This window comes from Nomascus leucogenys, chromosome 7b (assembly GCF_006542625.1).
Source record: "Nomascus leucogenys isolate Asia chromosome 7b, Asia_NLE_v1, whole genome shotgun sequence".
NCBI lineage: Eukaryota > Metazoa > Chordata > Mammalia > Primates > Hylobatidae > Nomascus > Nomascus leucogenys.
The window spans coordinates 45,496,552-45,516,039 of record NC_044387.1 but is presented as its reverse complement, the minus strand read 5'-3'; the positions used below and the strand labels follow the sequence as shown (position 1 = coordinate 45,516,039).

General features: G+C 45.5%; 2 pseudogenes; both read left to right on the top strand.

Moving 5' to 3' along the window:
* LOC100596141 overlaps positions 1-19,488 on the top strand; it is a 240,503-nt pseudogene that overhangs the window by 218,367 nt on the left and 2,648 nt on the right.
* On the top strand, positions 16,380-19,424 carry LOC115836108 (annotated as a pseudogene).

Here is a 19,488-nt window from a genome sequence, read left to right as displayed (position 1 = left end):
CAACCTCAGGTGATCTGCCTGCCTCGCCTCCCAAAGTGCTGGAATTACAGGCATGAGCCACTGCACCTGGCCAGAGTCTTGTATTGTTCTTATTTTTAGTTTAACAGATGACAGGTTATTCAAAATAATTATATCAACATGTATTCAGTAATTATAGCTTATGGATAGCTGGAATGAATGGCAGCAATGTTATAAGGGATGGGAAGGAGGATATCCTAAGAGTGGAAAGAAAGTCACCCAGGCTGGGGTGCAGTGGCACAATTATAGCTCACTTGCAGCCTGGAACTCCTGGGCTCAAGCCATCCTTCGGCCTCAGCCTCCCTGGTAAACTGGGATTACAGACACACACCACCATGCCTGGCTAATTTTTAATTTTTTTGTCTTGCTGTGTTGCCCAGGCTGGTCTCAAACTCCTGGGCTCAAGAAATCCTCCTGCCTCAGCCTCCCAAAGTGTTGAGATTACAGGCGTGAGCCACTGTGCCTGGTTTATGGTTGCTTTTGAATGTCCTAGTCCTACATAAGTGGCTTCCAAGAAGGGAAAAAGAAAAACGCAGGCAGGAAAAGGTGCTGATCCATAAACACCTCCTGGAAGGTATGTCTCCTGGGAGGGGGTGAGTGTTGAGGAGGGATGTTGCAAACATGGTGGTGGAGATGGCAAGAGTGGCTGCCTGCCTCTTCGTCTGCACTTCCACAATCTGAAGCAGCCATCATCAATCAGATCACAGATCCCCAGTATTTGGAGGATGGGGCTCTTATTGCCCGCTGTGGCTCCTGCAAGCTATGGGGAAGCTACCCCAGAAATATAGGCATGGCTGCTTGCACCACCAATTTAAATGCTAATTTCTTCTGAAAACACCCTCACACACATGCCCAGAAATAATGTGTAACCAGATATGTGTGCATCCAGTGGCCCAGACAAGTTGACATACAGAGTTAACCATCACAAGTCCACCCCTTGTCAACCTGGTACCCACACACATCTCCTTAAACCATACTTAACCTCCAAATAAACACAATAACAAAGTCATAGTGTTAGCAGTGGAAGGTGTCTGAGTTAGTGGCAGCGAATCTGTACGGGTCTGCGGCAACCTCAATTCTTGCCCCTCAGAAGAAAGAATTCGACTGGCCGGGCGCGGTGGCTCACACCTGTAATCCCAGAACTTTGGGAGGCTGAGGCGGGCAGACCACAAGGTCAGGAGATCAAGACCATCCTGGCTAACACGGTGAAACCCCGTCTTTACTAAAAATACAAAAAAAATTAGCCGGGCTTGGTGGCGGGCGCCTGTAGTCCCAGCTACACGAGAGGCTGAGGCAGGAGAATGGCAGGAACCCAGGAGGTAGAGCTTGCAGTGAGCCAAGATTGCGCCACTGCACTCCAGCCTGGGCAACAGAGCAAGACTCCGTCTCAAAAAAAAAAAAAAAAAAAAAGAATTCAACTGAGGGGTGTAAGGCAGAAAAAGAGACTGAGGCAAGTTTTGGAGCAGGAGTGAAAGTTTATTTTAAAAAGCTTTAGAACAGGAAAGAAAGCAAAGTATTCTTGGAAGAGACCTAAGCAGGCACATAAAGGTCAAGTGCGATGTTTAACCTTGATTGTAGGAATTTATAGACTGACCCCTTTCCCACGATTCTTCCCCTAGGGTGGGCTGCCTACATGCACAGTGTCCTCCTTACCCTTGGGAGGTGAGCACATGCAGTGTGTTTAGGAAACTGTACGCATGCCCATCTGAAGATTTCTTCCGTCCCAGAAGGTCATACTCTGCCATTGTCTCTTAATGCACATGGCCGGGAAGTTGCTTCTCCCTGGTGCCTGCATTCAATTAACACTTTAGTGAAACAGGTGTGACCCATCAGGAACTGGCCTCTCCCTGGTGCCAGCTGCCAATTTATCACTTTCATTTTTTATTTATTTATTTTTTAGAAGGAGTCTCACTCTGTCACCCAGCCTGGAGAGCAGTGGCGTGATCTCAGCTCACTGTAACCTCTGCCTCCCAGGTTCAAGCAATTCTCCTGCCTCAGCCTCCCGAGTAGCTGGGATTAGAGGCATGCACCAACATGCCTGGCTAATTTTTGTATTTTTAATAGAGACAGGGTTTCACCATGTTGGCCAGGCTGGTCTCGAACTCTTGATGTCAAGTGACCCACCCACCTTGACCTCACAAAGTGCTAGGATTACAGGCATGAGACACCATGCCCAGCCCTGGCTTGTTTTTTTTGAGACGGAGTCTCGCTCTGTCGCCCAGGAGGCTGGAGTGCAGTGGTGCGATCTTGGCTCACTGCAAGCTCCGCCTCCTGGGTTCACACAATTCTTCTGCCTCAGCCTCCCCAAGTAGCTAGGACTACAGGCGCCCGCCACCACGCCTGGCTAATTTTTTGTATTTTTAGTAGAGACAGGATTTCACCGTGTTAGCCAGGATGGTTTTCATCTCCTGACCTCATGATCCGCCCACCTCAGCCTCCCAAAGTGCTGGGATTACAGGTGTGAGCCACCACACCCGGCTGCTAATTTTTTATTTTTTATTGTTTGTAGAGGCAGGGTCTCCCTATGTTGCCTAGGCTGTTTTTGTTTGTTTGTTTGTTTGTTTGTTTTAACAGAGACAGGATCTTGCTGTGTTGCCCAGGCTGGTCTTGAACTCCTGGGTTCAAGCAGTCCTCCCATCTTGGTCTCCCAAAATGCTAGGATTACAGGCATGGAACCACCAGGTCCGGTCTCCATTGTGAATCTTTTTTTTTTTTCTTTTTTTTTGAGATTGTATTTCGCTCTTGTTGCCCAGGTGGGAGTACAGTGGTGCGATCTTGGCTGACCGCAACCTCCGCCTCCTGGGTTCAAGCGATTCTCCTGCCTCAGCCTTCCTGAGTAGCTGGGATTACAGGCATGTGCCACCATGCCTGGCTAATTTTGTATTTTTAGTAGAGACGGGGTTTCCCCATGTTGGTCAAGCTGATCACGAACTCCCGACCTCAGATGATCCACCCGCCTCGGCCTCCCAAAGTGCTGGGATTACAGGAGTGAGCCACTACACCCGGCCTGTTAATTTGTTTTTAATTTGATGTGTAAAAGTGGGCAGAGGACCTGAAAACATGAGGTTGATGCACAGGTAAAAGATAAGATTATCAACATGGCTGATACCAAAACATAAATGAAAACCACACTCAGATTCTATCTCACTCCAGTTAGAATGAATACTACCAACATTTGATGGCAGTTTCATTACTATAGAGTGTATGTATATAACCAGAGGGTGCAAGGGACATTTTGATAAATACATAGCATCATGATCAAATCCGGCATCTCTGTGACCTTCCATCATTATTGTTTCCCTGTGGAGAGAACATTCAGAACCATCCTTTCCAGCTGACTTTGAAAAATTCCTTCAGAGATTGTTGACCCTGGTCACCCTGCTATGGAATAGAACATCAGAATGGATTCCTCTCCTCTGAGTGTCACTCTGTACCCATTACCAATCCCTGCCCAGGCCCCCTCCTCTCTCCAGCTTCTAGTAACCCCTATTGAAAGTTCTGCTTCTAGGAAACAGTGTTCTTTGGATTCCATTTGCCTAATGTCATGCACTGTGGGTCTCTCTCTAGCAGGCTCATTTCATTTCACCTAATTGTCTTCAAGGTTTCTCCAAGTGGCTGCAGATCACATGATTTCCTGGACCGTTACGGCTGAAGGCTGAAGTGCGTTCCATCGTGTATATATCCAGTTCCTTTATCTCTTCATCTGTGGATGGACAGTTGGGTTGATTCCATGTCTTGGCTGTTGTGACTAGTGCTTCAGGACACATGGGAAGGCAGATACCTCTTCAATGCAGGGATTTTGTTTCCTCTAAATGTGTATCCAGTGGTGGGATTGTTACCTGGAGTGGCAGTTGTACTTTGACCTTTTACTTTTTTAAGGAACCTCCAACAGTTTTCCATAGTGTGTGTACTGATTTACCTTCCCACAAAGAACGTACAAGAGTTTTCCTTCCTGAAAGTCTACACCAGCCATCACCTTCAACAATTTTGATGTTTGTCTTTTGTAATATTCATTTTAACTGGAATTATATGGTACCTGAGTATGGTTTTGATTCACTTTTTTGTGAGGATTGGTGATATTGAGAAACTGTCACCTGTGAGTCAGTTTCCTGTCTTCTTTACACACGTGTATTCAGATCCTCTTAGCTTGGGTATTTGTTGTTGTTTTTGTTGTTTTTCACTTAGTAGAGTCAGTTTATTGCGGGTGTTAGATAACAACCTCTTTCTGAGGTAGGACTTTCCGTAATTCTCTCCCAGTCTTTAGGATGCATTTTGTTTGTTTGTTTCACTGGTTCATTCCCCCTGTAGAAGTTCTAAAGTGTCACTGGTGTCATTGTTTATATTTCCATACGTTAGCAGTAATTTTTGTATCAAACCTCCACCCCCACAAAACACACACACACACACACACACACACACAGCCAAGCCATTGCATTGTCTGTGGGCATATTTCCCCTAATTTTTCCTTTAGTGTTATGATTACTTTTCACCTTTTGCAGCCTGTGTGCGTGGATACAAGTTTCCTAAAACATACGCCCAACCTATGTTTTCTTATAGGACCTTTGCAGTTTGTGATGATTTTGTGTATCGTGCAATGCAAAGGTCTTATTTCAGTATTTTGCATGTGAATATTCAGTTTTCTCAAAATCATTGATTGAACTAGACTCTCTCCCATTGTGTCTTTTTGGTGTTTTGAAAAATGTGTTCCCTGCATACCATGTTGGGTTGAGTATTTGGCTGCCTCATTCTGCCCATTGGGTCCTCGTTCTGTGTTGTGACAGTCATGGATTGTTTGGATAACTATAGATTATGTTTTGTCATTTATTATTTTCTTCGCTTCTAATCTTGACTTTTTCTTTCACTGCTCTTTACTCTTACTATTCTAGTTTAAAGGGTGCACATGCAGGTTAGTTACATCTATTGATCGCATGACACTGAGGCTTGGGGTCCCAACAACCTCATGACCCAGGCAGTGAGCAGAGGACCCCACAGGGTGGGTCTTCAGCACACTCTTCCCCTCCCTTTTTTTGGGGGGGGTCTGGTAGTCATTCCTGGTGTCTGTTGTTCCCTTTATGTTCGGGTATATCCATAGTTTAGCTCCGACTTATAAGTGAGAACGTACGGCATTTGGTTTTCTGTTCGGGCCTTAGTTCGCTTATGATCATGGCCTGCAGCTCCATCTACGTTGCTGCCAAGGATGTGACTCTCTTTTATGGCTGCATAATGTTCCATGGTGTATAATACATTTTTGTTATCTCATCCACTGTTTTATTTATTTATTTATTTTTAATTTTTTGAGACAGCCTCCCAGTCTGCCATCCAGGCTAGAGCGCAGGGGCACAATCATAGCTCACTGCAGCTTCAACCTCCTGGGCTCAGGTGCTCCTCCCACCTCAGCCTCCTGATTAGGTAGGACTACAGGTGCCTGCCACTGCATCCGGCTAATTTTTGTATTTTTTTGTAGAGATGGGGTTTTACCACTTTGCCCAGGCTGATCTTGAACTCCCGGACTCAAGGGACCCACCTGCCTTGGCCTCCCAAAGTGCTAGGATTACAGGCATGAGCCACTGCACCCAGCCTCATGGGGTATCACTTCTGTAGCACACGAGTCCCAGACCTGACCCAGATTCAGGAGTAGGGGAAATAGACTCTTCCTCTCAATGACATCTCAGTGGGACCAGTAGCAAAAAATCTTCACCCATTTTTAATTTACCATTACTATTTTCCAGGGCAGAGTATACACCTTAAATCAATTATTGGTATGTAACACCGCTGTGTTTTCACTTGGTGTAAGGGATGGAAAATAGAGATGGTGCCACCTTCTTCATGACTGTGACTCACTTGAAATTTATGCTCTGGTCCCTGCAATTTCAAGCTCTACATGTTAAGAAGTCCTTGCTTCCAGAAGGAAATTACTTCCATCAGTGGGCTTAAGAATCTCACTGAACTTTCAGCTACAGCTGCTGCTTGATCACTTTTAGCGCTGGTGCCAAGAAACCATCCAGAAGAGAAAAAAGTCACAACCTGCAGGGAAAATCGACTCTGATTATCTGTGGGAGGTTGGCCTGCTGCACAGGATATAGCACAGGGAAGAATCTCTTTGGTGCTCATGAACCCACTGCTTTTCTCAATGAAATAAACTTCATGTAAAAAGTAAGTTGATCTGTGCAGTGGAAGGGATTAACTTTAGTGAATACTGTGGTGCTTTGCCAACATCCTTTCTTAGAAATAATTTACCAATAGCCTGGCTGTTGGTGGCTCCCAGCTGTACCCCATTCTATCATCATTGTTCACCATGTTGGTGAAGGAAGAATGCCCCACCCTAAATGGCACCAGGTAGCCAAACATTTGACACCTTGTGCTGGACAGATGTGGTCAACAGCAGTTTATGAGTTACATATACTCACGGCCTGGGGAAGAGGATGCCACACACCAGGCAGGACCACACGAGGGGTGCACTCAGGAACAGAGTGAAGCAGAGGGGCATGGAGGCAGGCTTTGTAGGAACAAGGGGGTGTGGTGGCCTCTGGTGCCTGTGGGAGGATGTGGTTGGCTTGTTTGTTTAATGGGCTGGCAGAGGATAGAGACACGTGAGGTTGAGGATTGATGGGGGACACTGGTTCAGCCAACAGGGGAACAAGCCAGGCAGGGAGCAGGGGAACTCGCGTGGCTCCTTTGGGGCCTGGAAGCCTCAAAGATGTTGAAGTGCACTTGACAATTATTCTTCCTCACATTTGAGTCTATGTATGTGGGTGTTTTCAGTATTCACATCCACTCTAATTAAAGGAAGCTTTGCCATTCCAATAAATGCACTTCACAGATCAGTTCTGGGGAGGAGACCCCTAAAATGCAATGAGCATTGTATTGTCTCTTCAGGGAACTGTAGTAAGAAAGCCACAAAACCGGCTGGGTGCGGTGGCTCACGCCTGCAATCCCAGCACTTTGGGAGGCCGAGGTGGGTGGATGATGAGGTCAGGAGTTCGAGACCAGCCTGGTCAATGTGGTGAAACCCCATCTCTACTAAAAATAAAAAAATAAAAATAAAAAAAAACTAGCTAGGTGTGGTGGCAGGCACCTGTAATCCAAGCTACTCGGGAGGCTGAGGCAGGAGAACTGCTTGAACCTGAGAGGCAGAGGTTGCAAAGATCGTGCCACTTGCACTCCAGCCTGGGCAACAAAGCAAGACTCCATCTCAAAAAACAAAAAAACAAAAAAACAAAAAAAAACCTCTCAAAACCAAAAGGAATCTTTCTACCTTGTCACTTTATAACCAGGAAGGAGATTTGGGGTCATGACCATCTAGAAGAAAGATGAAGATACATGCAGTAGAAATAGTAAAATAATTCATTAAAACCACCTTTACACATTTATTTATCAAGTTCAAAGTTACATTATAGATCGGGGTTGGCGAGAGTTTTTTTTTTAAATAAAGAACTAGATAGTAAATATTTTAGGCTTTGGCTGGGCACGGTGGCTCATGCCTGTAATCCCAGCACTTTGGGAGGCCAAAGCAGGTGGATCATGAGGTCAAGAGATCGAGACCATCCTGGCCAACATGGTGAAACCCCATCTCTACTAAAAATACAAAAAATTAGCCAGGTGTGGTGGTGCACACCTGTAGTCTAAACTACTCAGGAGGCTGAGGCAGGAGAATCGCTTGAACCCGGGGGAGGCAGAGGTTGCAGTGAGCTGAAATCGTGTCACTGCACTCCAGCCTGGGCGACAGAGCAAGACTCCATCTTAAAAAAAAAAAACAAAAAAAAACCCTGAACTTCAGGCTTTGTGGGCCATATAGTCTCTGATTACTCAGTTTTGCTGCTGCTGTTGTGCAAAAGCAGCCACAGACAATAGTAAACAAATGGGCATGGTTGTGATTTAACAAGACTTTATCTACGAGAGCTGATGGCAGGCTGCAGTGGGCCCACTGGTATAGTTTGTCAACCGCTGTTATAAAGCATCTGTCCTCAAAAACATATTTCTTAAGTCTGTATATTGCCTTATTTTTTAACCTTCCCTTGAAATAATCAGCTTGTGGGGTATCCAGGCAATATTCTCTCATTTTACAGACAAGAAATCTGTGGTACTGTAACTTTCCTGGGAATCACTGTGATGAGTAGCAAGCCAAAATCAGATTTCCCGACTCCTCTCCCAGACCCTGTGGCTCAACCCAGCTGATTCACTAGGCTCCAGTCACCAACACCAAGTTTCTATCAGATGAGTCAGTTTTAAATTACAGGGAAAAAACAGAAAAGAAAATTAGACAACTACTTTGTAGCAAGCTGGATTTTATTGGTTGTTAGATTTACCTTTCTATGTATTTGCTGTGTCTGTGAATTCTGTTTCAGTGGAAAGGACCTACATTAAGCTTTGACCTGGTGTCTTGGTAATTGACCTAATGAGATTTGGATTTGACTGGGAGATTAGATCCTCCAGTAAATATGATGAACAAGAAGGGTAACTTTTTCTCTTCCCGAAATTTTTAAAAACTATTTCCTCACTCAATTCTTTCTTCTTCTGTTCTCCCGTTTCATTCACCATGTGAAGGGCTGTGGCCCCAGTGTTCCGAGGAGCCCTTGTCTGAAGCAGCTGCTGCTCCCGTGCAGGCGGATCTCTTTACGGGAGCCCTCGTTTCTAGAGGGCAGCCTTGCCATTGCTGTGAAGAAAAATGTTTAATGCTCAAACCAGGGGCTGCTGAGGCTTTCCCAGACTTGGCCTTTCTGAGATTTTGTAATTAAATTGAAGAGGTAGTTATTCTGGGATTAAACTAGGAAATCGCAGCTTCTTATCTGTATCTGACTTCATTGGGTCCTGCTGGTATTAATCCACATTAATATGGTCTTTTGGCTAAAGCATAGTTTCCCTGGATGCTGAACGTGGAGCCTTACAGTTTTGGGAATGGCTTGGCAGAATTCTTCTTTGGAAATTGGTGAAGATGGGCAAAGTGTAGATCCAGGAAGGTGGAGAGTCCCGGAAAAAAAAAAAAAAGTGCCCTCACGGAAACCTATGCACTTAGTGTCATCATATACAATGAGCAGCACACACAGGCCCCTGCTTTTCCTTCATGAAGGACAGGTGGGGAAGGATCTCTGGAGGCGGTGATCGCTCATCCACCGGCCAGCAGCCTCCCGCTTGCTCTGTCTGCTCCCTTATCATCCACACTCACCTTTGTGGTGCCAGACACGCTGGCTTTGTTCTTTGACCTCATTTCATTCTGAATTTTTAAAGCTTGATGTAACTGGTTTTACCCCTTCAATTTGAAAAGTTTATTTTATAAATTGAAGTAATTGTTGCCACATTTTTCTTAGATGTTTAAAATGGTAGCTGCTTTATTTGTAGACAATGCATAGCGATAAATGCCGGGGGTAAGATGTTTGTTTTTAACCTCGTCATGTTCATCTGATCTCTGGGTTCTAGGGGGTGTGGAAAAGAAAAGTGGTATAAATTTAATGACAGAGTTACAGAAGAATTAGACCTAAATCATGAGCCCTGGAGTGCGAATGCTTTGGTGAAGCACGTTTTTAATTTAGTTTTCTATAAAATTGGAAGTAGGATTCTGTACATTAAAAATAGAATAGACTTTTTTTTCTAGTACTGCTGCTCTAGCTATAGAACCACGAGGAGGTGGGGGAGGGGAGGCATGCTGTCGGGATGAAATGAATATCAAAGAGAAACTAATAAAGAAATCTAACCTTAAAAGTTCCAGAGGAAGTAGTTGTCCACTAAAGTTTTCAAATTTCCTTTTCACTTACATGGGAGCATAATTAATTAGAGAACATATTTTTAGCACCTGTACTTTTACCATATTCATTAGTCAGCGCAGCAAAGCAGTCTCTACCTCCAAACCCCCTATTCCCAGGACAAAAAATGTACGAGGGAAAGTACATCAAAAAACCCGATCACAATTACGTATTTGAAAACCACTTTTCAGAGATCCTAGCATTTCTGAAACCTAATTTTGAGATATTCTAGGGGCATTTCCAGATTTCCGCCTGTACTAGATTCACTCTATTCGAGTTCTAGATCATGCCACTGTAGTCACGCATTCGATGATGGTAAATTTTAAGAGCTAAATAAAGTATCATTGCCAGAATTTACCGAGATTTGGCCAGTCTGCAGAAATGGCCAAACAAAGCCAGGGGTGATCCCACCCTGTGCCACAGAACACACTTTTAGTTACTTGTCATTTGCTTAAATTTGCCTCCATAGGATATTTACCCTCTTTCCCTTACTCTATTACCGAACAGCTCTCTTGTTTCCTGCCCTTCCTCCCCAATATCACCCTCCAAATGAGGGATCGATTTTAGTGCCAGAACTGAGGTCCCCTGACTTCCACTCTAAGCAATACCCTAAATAGATCCTCGTTTTACTTAACGCTTTGCATTCAACATATTTAGTGAGTAGTTACTTGCTGGATTCGTGGGCCCTTTGTTTTAGATTGTCAAGAAAACTTTTTTATTTAGACTTCTTAATGCTGTGCTGTAAAGCAAACACGCACTTGTGTACGCCAAAGATACCAAATGGCCGCGTGCTTTTACACCAGAGGGGGTGTGATGAGAACCCCCTGGGATCACCGAAGAAGACTCGAGTCAGCTTTGTCCAGCAGGAAGCTGAGGGCCACTCTCTGTTCCATTGTGAACCCAAAATGTCTGAGGCGGGTCTCAATAAATTTGGAAATTTTACTTTGCCAAGGTTATGGATGTGACACACCCTCAGGAAGTTTTGAGGACATGTGCCTAAGGTGGTTGGGTACAGCTTGCTTTTATACATTTTAGGGAGATGTGAGCCATCAATCAATATGTGCAAGCTGTCCATTGATCTTGTCCAGAAAGGCGGGATAACTCGAAGCATGGGAGGGGGCTTCCAGGTCCTAAGTAGATAAGACAAGTGGTTGCATTCTTTTGAGTCTCTGATTAGCCTTTTTCTGAATACACAATTTATATGTGAGAGGAGGAGAGCGGAATCTTCACTTATGCCTTAGTCTGGCTTAGTGAAGCGATAGAGCAGAAGCAGCAATGAGATGTGCATTTGTCTCAGGTGAGCAGAGAGATGACATTGTGTTCTGTCCATCCTTTGCCCACAAGGAAATTCCTTGTGGGCAAATGGTGAGGGGGAAGGTATGTAGCCTCTTTGTCTTTTATCTTCTTTAGGAATAAACTGGGAGCGGGTTGCCTGATGCAGTTCTCAGGTTGACTTGCCTTTGGGTTAGTGATTCAGGAGTCCCGAGATTTATTTCTTTTCACACCATGTAGCTTGTTGTGTGATTTAGTAGGTGATAGTGTGATCTTTGAGAATATAGTATTTGGGATTTGAAAATAATTAGCTAAGCTAGGGAGAAATTCTTAAAATAATCCTAAAAAGAAAAAAAATCCCAGCCGGGCGCAGTGGCTCACGCCTGTAATCCCAACACTTTGGGAGGCTGAGGCAGGCGGATCACGAGGTCAGGAGATCGAAACAATCCTGGCTAACACGGTGACACCCCGTCTCCATTAAAAATACAAAAAAATTAGTGGGGCGCAGTGGCGGGCGCCTGTAGTCCCAGCTACTCAGGAGGCTGAGGCAGGAGAATGTCATGAACCTGGGAGGCGGAGCTTGCAATGAGCCAAGATCGTGCCACTGCACTCCAGCCTGGGCCACAGGGTGAGATTCCATCTCAAAAAAAAAGAAAAGAAAAGGAAATCTCTTTTTTTGGTTATTGCTTCCTGGTCATTATTTCCTTGGCAATGACTTACTTTGCATTTAGAAACATGCACATGAGTTATTTCCTCTAGAATTGAGATTTTTAAAATTTACACTTGAGATTCTTTGAAAAATGTTGGCAGCATTTATTGAATTACATTTCATGTCTGAAACATGAACTATGTCAACACTCTCAGAATGTTGTTGCTTTTTTTGTTTGTTTTTTTCTGAGAGAGTCTCGCTCTGTGGCCCAGGCTGGAGTGCAGTGGCACAGTCTTGGCTCATTGCAACCTCCACCTCCCAGGTTCAAGTGATTCTCCTGCCTCAGCCTCCCTAGTAGCTGGGACTACAGGCGCGTGCTGCCACGCCCAGCTAATTTTTTTGTGTGTATTTTTAGTAGAGATGGGGTTTCATCGTGTTAGCCAGGATGGTCTTGATCTCCTGACCTCGTGATCCCCCCACCTCAGCCTCCCAAAGTGCTGGGATTACAGGTGTGAGCCACCACGCCTGGCTAGAATGTTGTTGCTTTTTAAAGGTCTTGTTGTCGATGAATTTGCCTTTAATATATTAAATCAGGAAAGTATATAATTTATTTTTCATGTGAAAAATGTGTTTAAATATGGTTTATTAAGTTGGAAAACTTGATTCAATACTTTATTGTTATAAGACTTTGAATGCGTGGCTCTAAGATGAGTTTATTTCACTGTTCTTTAATGGTCAAAATGGTGGAAAGATACCTCACAGTAACATGTAGGAAAAATTCATTTTCCTGCTTACTAAGTTATGGTACTCACTTTTAAATCCCATATGCCAGTTAAGTAAAAATTTGTGTTAAAATTTGTCCTTCAATTTTTAAGTTTTTATGTCACTCAGTTCTCCAAACTAATTGGAAGATACTGAATTTTTTAAATTATGTAATTAAAACATTATAATTGTATATACTTAATGAGGCCCGGTTTGATGTTTTGATATACGTACGCATTGCATAATGATCAAACAATGTAAGTCTAATACCCTGTTCATTTGAGTTTGGCAAGTTTTTTTTTTTTTTTGAGACGGAGTCTTGCTCTGTCGCCCAGGCTGGAGTGCAGTGGCGCGATCTCGGCTCACTGCAAGCTCCGCCTCCCGGGTTCACGCCATTCTCCTGCCTCAGCCTCTCCGAGTAGCTGGGACTACAGGCGCCCGCCACCACGCCTGGCTAATTTTTTGTATTTTTAGTAGAGACAGGGTTTCACCGTGGTCTCGATCTCCTGACCTCGTGATCCACCCGCCTAGGCCTCCCAAAGTGCTAGGATTACAAGCGTGAGCCACCGCGCCCGGCCCAGTTTGGCAAGTTTTAAAGCTACTAAAACAATAGCCACTTTCTACTAGACAAAGTTTTTCTAATCCTCTTAGGTCAGTTCCATCTTCACCAGCAATTTCATGTCAGTCATCTCCTTGGTCCCAAGGGCCTAATAATGCCCAGCTGTCCATTCTGACCAAGCTGGTTTAAAAAGGCAAGAAGACAAGACTATTTGGAGAAAATGCCTGTTTGAATATACTAGGTAAGAACCATGTGAAAAATCCTACAAGGGAGAATCCAGGTAGACGTCAGCGTGTACCTGGTAGGTCCAGAAGCACTCCCAGTGGCCTTTTTCTGGATTAGTTATGCCTCTGGGGCCACATCTTTTCACCCACCTTGTCTTACGAATCTTTTATGCCAGGCCACAGAGGTGGCTGTAGAGCTAGTGCCATGGAGTGCTAAGGACACAGATGTGAATATATACTCAAGATTGGCCAGCACCATCACTGAGCTGCTGTGTGATATGAGATGACAGCAGAGAGGAGAGGCATGGGGAGTGGGGAGTAAGGAAATACATGGCTGAAATTAACTTATTTTACCTGGAGAGAACAAGTGAAGGCTCATAATCATTGGGTAATGACTAATAGAGTAATGATGGCCATTATTTATTGTAGATCTACTCTGAGCTACAAGCTTTAAACAAATCTTCCATTCTTAAAAAACTGTCGGAGGGTGACAGGTTGTATTTCCATTTGTTCAGATGAAAAAACAAGTTCAGAAAAGTGAACATCCAGTGTCACAGAGCACGGATTTACATTCAGAACTTCTACCCAGTCTAGGCTTTTTACACTAATCAAAAGTGAGAAGCAAAGAATTTTTATATATATATGGCTGGGTGCAGTGGCTCACACCTGTAATCCCGACACTTTGGGAGGCTGAGGCTGAGGCGAGAGGATTGCTAGAGGCCAGGAGTTGGAGATCAGCCTGGGCAACATAGTGAGGCCCTGTCTGTACAGAAAAAAAAGCCAGTTGTGGTGCGCGCCTATACTGCCAGCTACTCCGCAGGCTGAGGCAGGCAGGAGTTCAAGGCTGCAGTGAGCTGTGATCACACCACTGCAATCCAGCCTGAGTGACACAGTGCGACCCCTCTCAAAAATAATTTATAGGCCGGGCCCGATGGCTCACGCCTGTAATCCCAGCACTTTGGGAGGCCAAGGCAGGTGGATCACGAGGTCATGAGATCGAGACCATCCTGGCTAACACGGTGAAACCCTGTGTCTACTAAAAATACAAAAAATTAGCCAGGTGTGGTGGCACGTGCCTGTAGTCCCAGCTACTCAGGAGGCTGAGGCAGCAGAATCGCTTGAACCCTGGAGGTGGAGGTTGCAGTGAGCCAAGACTGCGCCACTGCACTCCAGCCTGGTGACAGAACGAGATTCCATCTCAAAAAATAATAATAATAGGCCGGGCGCGGTGGCTCACGCTTGTAATCCCAGCACTTTGGGAGGCCGAGACAGGCGGATCAAGAGGTCAGGAGATCGAGACCACAGTGAAACCCCGTCTCTACTAAAAACACAAAAAATTAGCCAGACGTGGTGGTGGGTGCCTGTAGTCCCAGCTACTCGGAGAGGCTGAGGCAGGAGAATGGCGTGAACCCGGGAGGCGGAGCTTGCAGTGAGCCGAGATCGCGCCACTGCACTCCAGCCTGGGTGACAGAGCGAGACTCCGTCTCAAAAAAAAAAAAAATAATAATAATAATAAATAAAAATTTAAAAATAATTTATATAGGCTGAGTGCGGTGGCTCACGCCTGTAATCCCAACACTTTGGGATGTCAAGGCAGGCAGATCATAAGGTCAAGAAATCGAGACCATCCTGGCAACATGGTGAAACCCCGTCTCTACTAAAAATACAAAAATTAGCTGGGTGTGGTGGCGTGCATCTGTAGTCCCAGCTTCTAGGGGAGGCTGAGGCAGGAGAATCGCTTGAATCCAGGAGGTGGAGGTTGCAGTGAGCCGAGATTGTGCCACTGCACTCCAGCCTGGCGACAGAGTGAGAATCCGTCTCAAATAATGATAATAATAATAATTTACATAAAGAAATAGAGATGTGGGTGGAGAGGTGGAGGGGAGTATGGGGTCAATCTAGGCAGGAACCAGAGCCAGAACTAAAGGGGCGGCCATATGTGCTGATTGATTTAAGCTCAGGAGCTGTGAGGGCCACTGAAAGACCTTGTGTGGAGACTGATGTAATCTAATTGGCCTCCTAGCAAAGCTCTAGCTAGCAGGGGTGGAGCGGATAGGGAAAGAGAGTAGTTGGGAAGCCCATCAGACCAATCCAGGCAGGAGATAGCACAGCCCTGCTGAGGCTTCCGGAGTGAGGATGGAGAGAGAGGCAGATTGGGTGCTGCTTAGAAGGCGAAATGGTGTGAATAGAGATACAGACATGCAGTCTTTCGCTGAGGTGGGAACAGGTGGATCAGGTGAGAGGAATGTGAAGGAACCAACAGGATTCGTGCTTCCCTGTGTGTGTGGAGTGAGGGAGAGACCCTGGGGATGACTCCTGGGCTTCTAACAGGGAGAGGGGATGACTGGCACCTTTGGCTGAGACACAGGACCTTCTGGAGTAGCAGAGGGTGGGGAAGAAGATGCAGGGTGAGCCTGGCTTTCCACCCGGTGAGTGAGGTACCTGTGGGTTGTCCAGGGAGGGGAGCTGGGAGGTGGCTTTGTGCGTAGGTCTGAAGCTCCATCTAAGGCCCAGTAGCCTAGGGGGAGCTGATGTGACAGGCCCATGGAGTGTGCACAGTGATGAGAGTGGAGGGCAGGGCTGCTTCATCAGGGGAGTGCCATGGCCCGGAGGCTCCTACCCCTGAGCTTTCAGATGGTCTGAGAGAAGATCAGAAACCTGAGTAAAAACCTCTAGCTTATTAGAAAGAAACCAAAATACCAAGAAAACCAAAATGTAGCAATCCTGCAAAATAGTTATATTTCAAAAGCAAAATTAGAAAAAGATATTCAGCCTCTCATTTCTACAGTGAAAATGTTTCCTGGGATATGGATGCATTTTAGTATATTTAATACATCTGATGTGATGTGGGCAAGGCCCCCTCCAAAGACATGGCTCCTAAAGTCTATGAAAGAAGGTGGGGTGTGAGAAGGCGTCTTCTCCTTCACTGGGACTCACACCCCTCATTCCACAGCCCCCAGGACTCTCTCCTTTTTTCCGTGGGGGAACTCCCCTTTCCGGCCTTTCCTCCATCCTGCCAGGCCCCTCATCCTTGCAGAGGGCATTCGTATGATGCTGCACATAGAGTTTGAGGATTCATAATGGAAGTGCATTTCTCACAAGATCTGGTCCTGATGACCCTCGTCTGAGGTGTCGCCTGTTCCCTCGGGCGTCCCACCATGGCCTCCACACAGCTTGTTCTGGTCACGCAGTCCCCACAGGATCTGGTCCTGATGACCCTCGTCTGGGGTCGCCTGCTCCCTCGGGCGTCCCACCACGGTCTGCATGCTGCTTGGTCTGGTCAGGAGCACTCTGGGTGCCCTCTTGCTCCCCACTTGCTCCGGGCCTTCTGCCGACTCCAGGCAACAGCATCCTATTCCTTCTCCAGGCAAGTGTCCCTGTGGTACCACCCTGCTGGAGTAGATCTTGTTCTTATTGCCCATCCACCTCACCCCGCTCCCACTTCTCAGGATCTTATTTCACACCCCACCCCCTTCCAGTGCTCAACTCACCTGCCTGGGGCTTCTCAGCTCCTGCCTGGTCACTGGAACCGCCCCTGCACATGGCCTGAAAAGGACTCACAGCCAAGTGGCAGACCCAGGAGGTAATAGACATATGATTGGATCTCATCTTGGCCAATCATTCCCTAAAAGAAATTTTGTAAGGAGTCAGAAACCTCTCCCACTTAAAAACAGATGTCCAGAATCCAAACTCTCTGTCTGTCTCAGAAAACTGGAGGTTTTCTATATGAAAGAACATTCTGGCCAATGTGGCTGATATCACCAACATAATAATATAGACAGAATAGCTCTTTCACATTCTAAGTAATATGGTGACTTTAGAGGTTTTTAAAATATTTAATTGTTGCAAAATACACATAATATAAAACTTAACATCTTAGGCTTTTTTTTTTTTTTTTTTTTTTTGAGACAGAGTCTGTCTCTGTCACCCAGGCTGGAGTGCAATGGTGCGATCTCCATTCACTGCAACCTCTGCCTCCTGGGTTCAAGCAATTCTCCTGCCTCAGCCTCCCGAGCAGCTGGGATTACAGGTGTGCACCACCAGGCCCAGCTAATATTTTTGTATTTTTGTAGAGATGGGGTTTCGCCATATTGGCCAGGCTGGTCTCGAACTCCTGACTTGTGATCCGCCCGCCTCGGCCTCTCCATCTTAGGTATTTTTAAGTACACAAAAGTATATTCACATTGCATGAAACCAGTCTCCAGGACATCTTTGCACACATGAAACAACTCTGCATTTCCCCGTCCCTCCAGCCTCTAGCAGTCCCTATCTTACCTTTTGTTTTTATGAGTGACTCTAGATATTTCATATAATATCATTTACTTTAAAAGATCCAAAGGTATCCCTAGGATGGGGGAATTAGCTACCCGATTTAGTGTGCGCCTAAACACTCTTCCCTGCCATACATTCGTTCGTTCATTCCGACACCACGTGCTGCGGGATGCGTCTGGGTGTCTGGGAGACTCTGTTGAACGTGTTTTTCTATTGGATTGGTTGCCTGTTTATTAGCTTGTTGAAGTTCTGTATTGAGAATCATGGGTGCTACAAATACATTTTCTCTGTTTGTGGCTTGCCTTTTTAGTCTCTTAATGCTGTCTTTTTGACACCAACACTTTAAATGTGGTCAAATATATTAGTCTTTCCCTTTATGGTTATTGCTTCTTAATTGACATTTATGGCATCTTTTCCTAATTTGATGTCCTGAAGATATTTTTCTGTTATCTTCTAGATCAGTGCCATCCAATAAAAATATGAAGTGAGACATGTATTGTCTATGTAGATTAAATATTGTCTATCTAGGCTAAATATCTAGTGTCCACATTGAGAGAGAAGAAGGAACCTGATAAAGCTAATTTTAATAATGTTTTATGTAACTTGGTATATCCAAATTAATTTCAAAGTTTCAATATAAAAATTTAGACATGGCCGGGTGTGGTGGCCCATGCCTGTAATCCCAGCACTTCGGGAGGCCAAGGCAGGAAGATCACATGAGGTCAGCAGTTCGAGACCAGCCTGACCAACATGGTGAAACCCTGTCTCTATTAAATACAAAAAATTAGCCAGGCATGGTGGAGCATGTCTGTAATCCCAGCTACTCGGGAGGCTGAGGCAGGAGAATTGCTTGAAACTGGAAGGCGGAGGTTGCAGTGAGCCAAGATTGCACCATTGCACTCCAGCCTGGGTGACAGAGCCAGACTCTGTCTCCAAAAAAAAAAAGAGACATTTGACATTGTTTTTCATACTGTTTTTTTTTAAATTTATTTATTTTGAGATGGAATCTCACTCTGTCGCCCAGGCTAGAGTGCTGTGGCGCTATCTTGGCTCACTGCAATCTCCGCCCCCTGGAGTTCAAGCAATTCTCCTGCCTCAGCCTCCTGAGTAGCTGGGATTACAGGTGCCTGCCACCACACCTGGCTTTTTTATTTTTATTTTTAGTAGAGTTGGGGTTTCACCATCTTGACCAGGGGTCTTGAACTCCTGACCTCGTGATCCACCCACCTCAGCCTCCCAAAGTGCTGGGATTACAGGTGTGAGCCACCGCGCCCAGCCCCTGTTTTTCCTACTGTTTAAAATTCCAGTGGGGTGGCAGTGGGGGTGCCTCTGGAGGCTGCAGTCCAGGTCCTGGCTTCGGCCCCAGCCCTATCGTGGTGACCTTTGCTGAACTGCTGGTGCTCCTGGCCACTCTCCTGGCCATGGTCTCAGGCTACTTTGTTAGCTTTGACCCGCATGCTGAGGAGTGCTTCTTTGAGGGGTCACCTTGGGCACCAAGATGGGACTCATCTCTGAGGTGGCAGAGGGTGACTTCCTGGACGTGATTACAGGACCAGATAATAAAGGGATTTACAAAGGAGACTGAGAATCCAGTGGGAAATACACATTTGCTGCTCACATGATGGAACATACAAATTTTGTTTTAGTAACCGGATGTCTACCATGACTCCAAAAATAGTGATGCTCACCATTGATATTGGAGAGGCTCCAAAAGGACAGGACATGGAAAAAGGAGCTCACCAGAACAAGCTAGAAGAAATGATCAGTGAGCTAGCAGTGGCAGTGACAGCTGTAAAGCACAAACAGGAATACATGGAAATTGGGAGAGGTTACACAGAGCCATCAACAACACAAACAGTAGAGTGGTCCTTTGGTCCTCCTTTGAAGCTCTTGTTCTAGTTGCCATGACACTGGGACAGTGTCAGTGTGGCAGGGACGGTGCTTTAGCCAAGGCAGGGACGGCGGGTGACTCACTCGGGATCCTCAAGGAGGCTG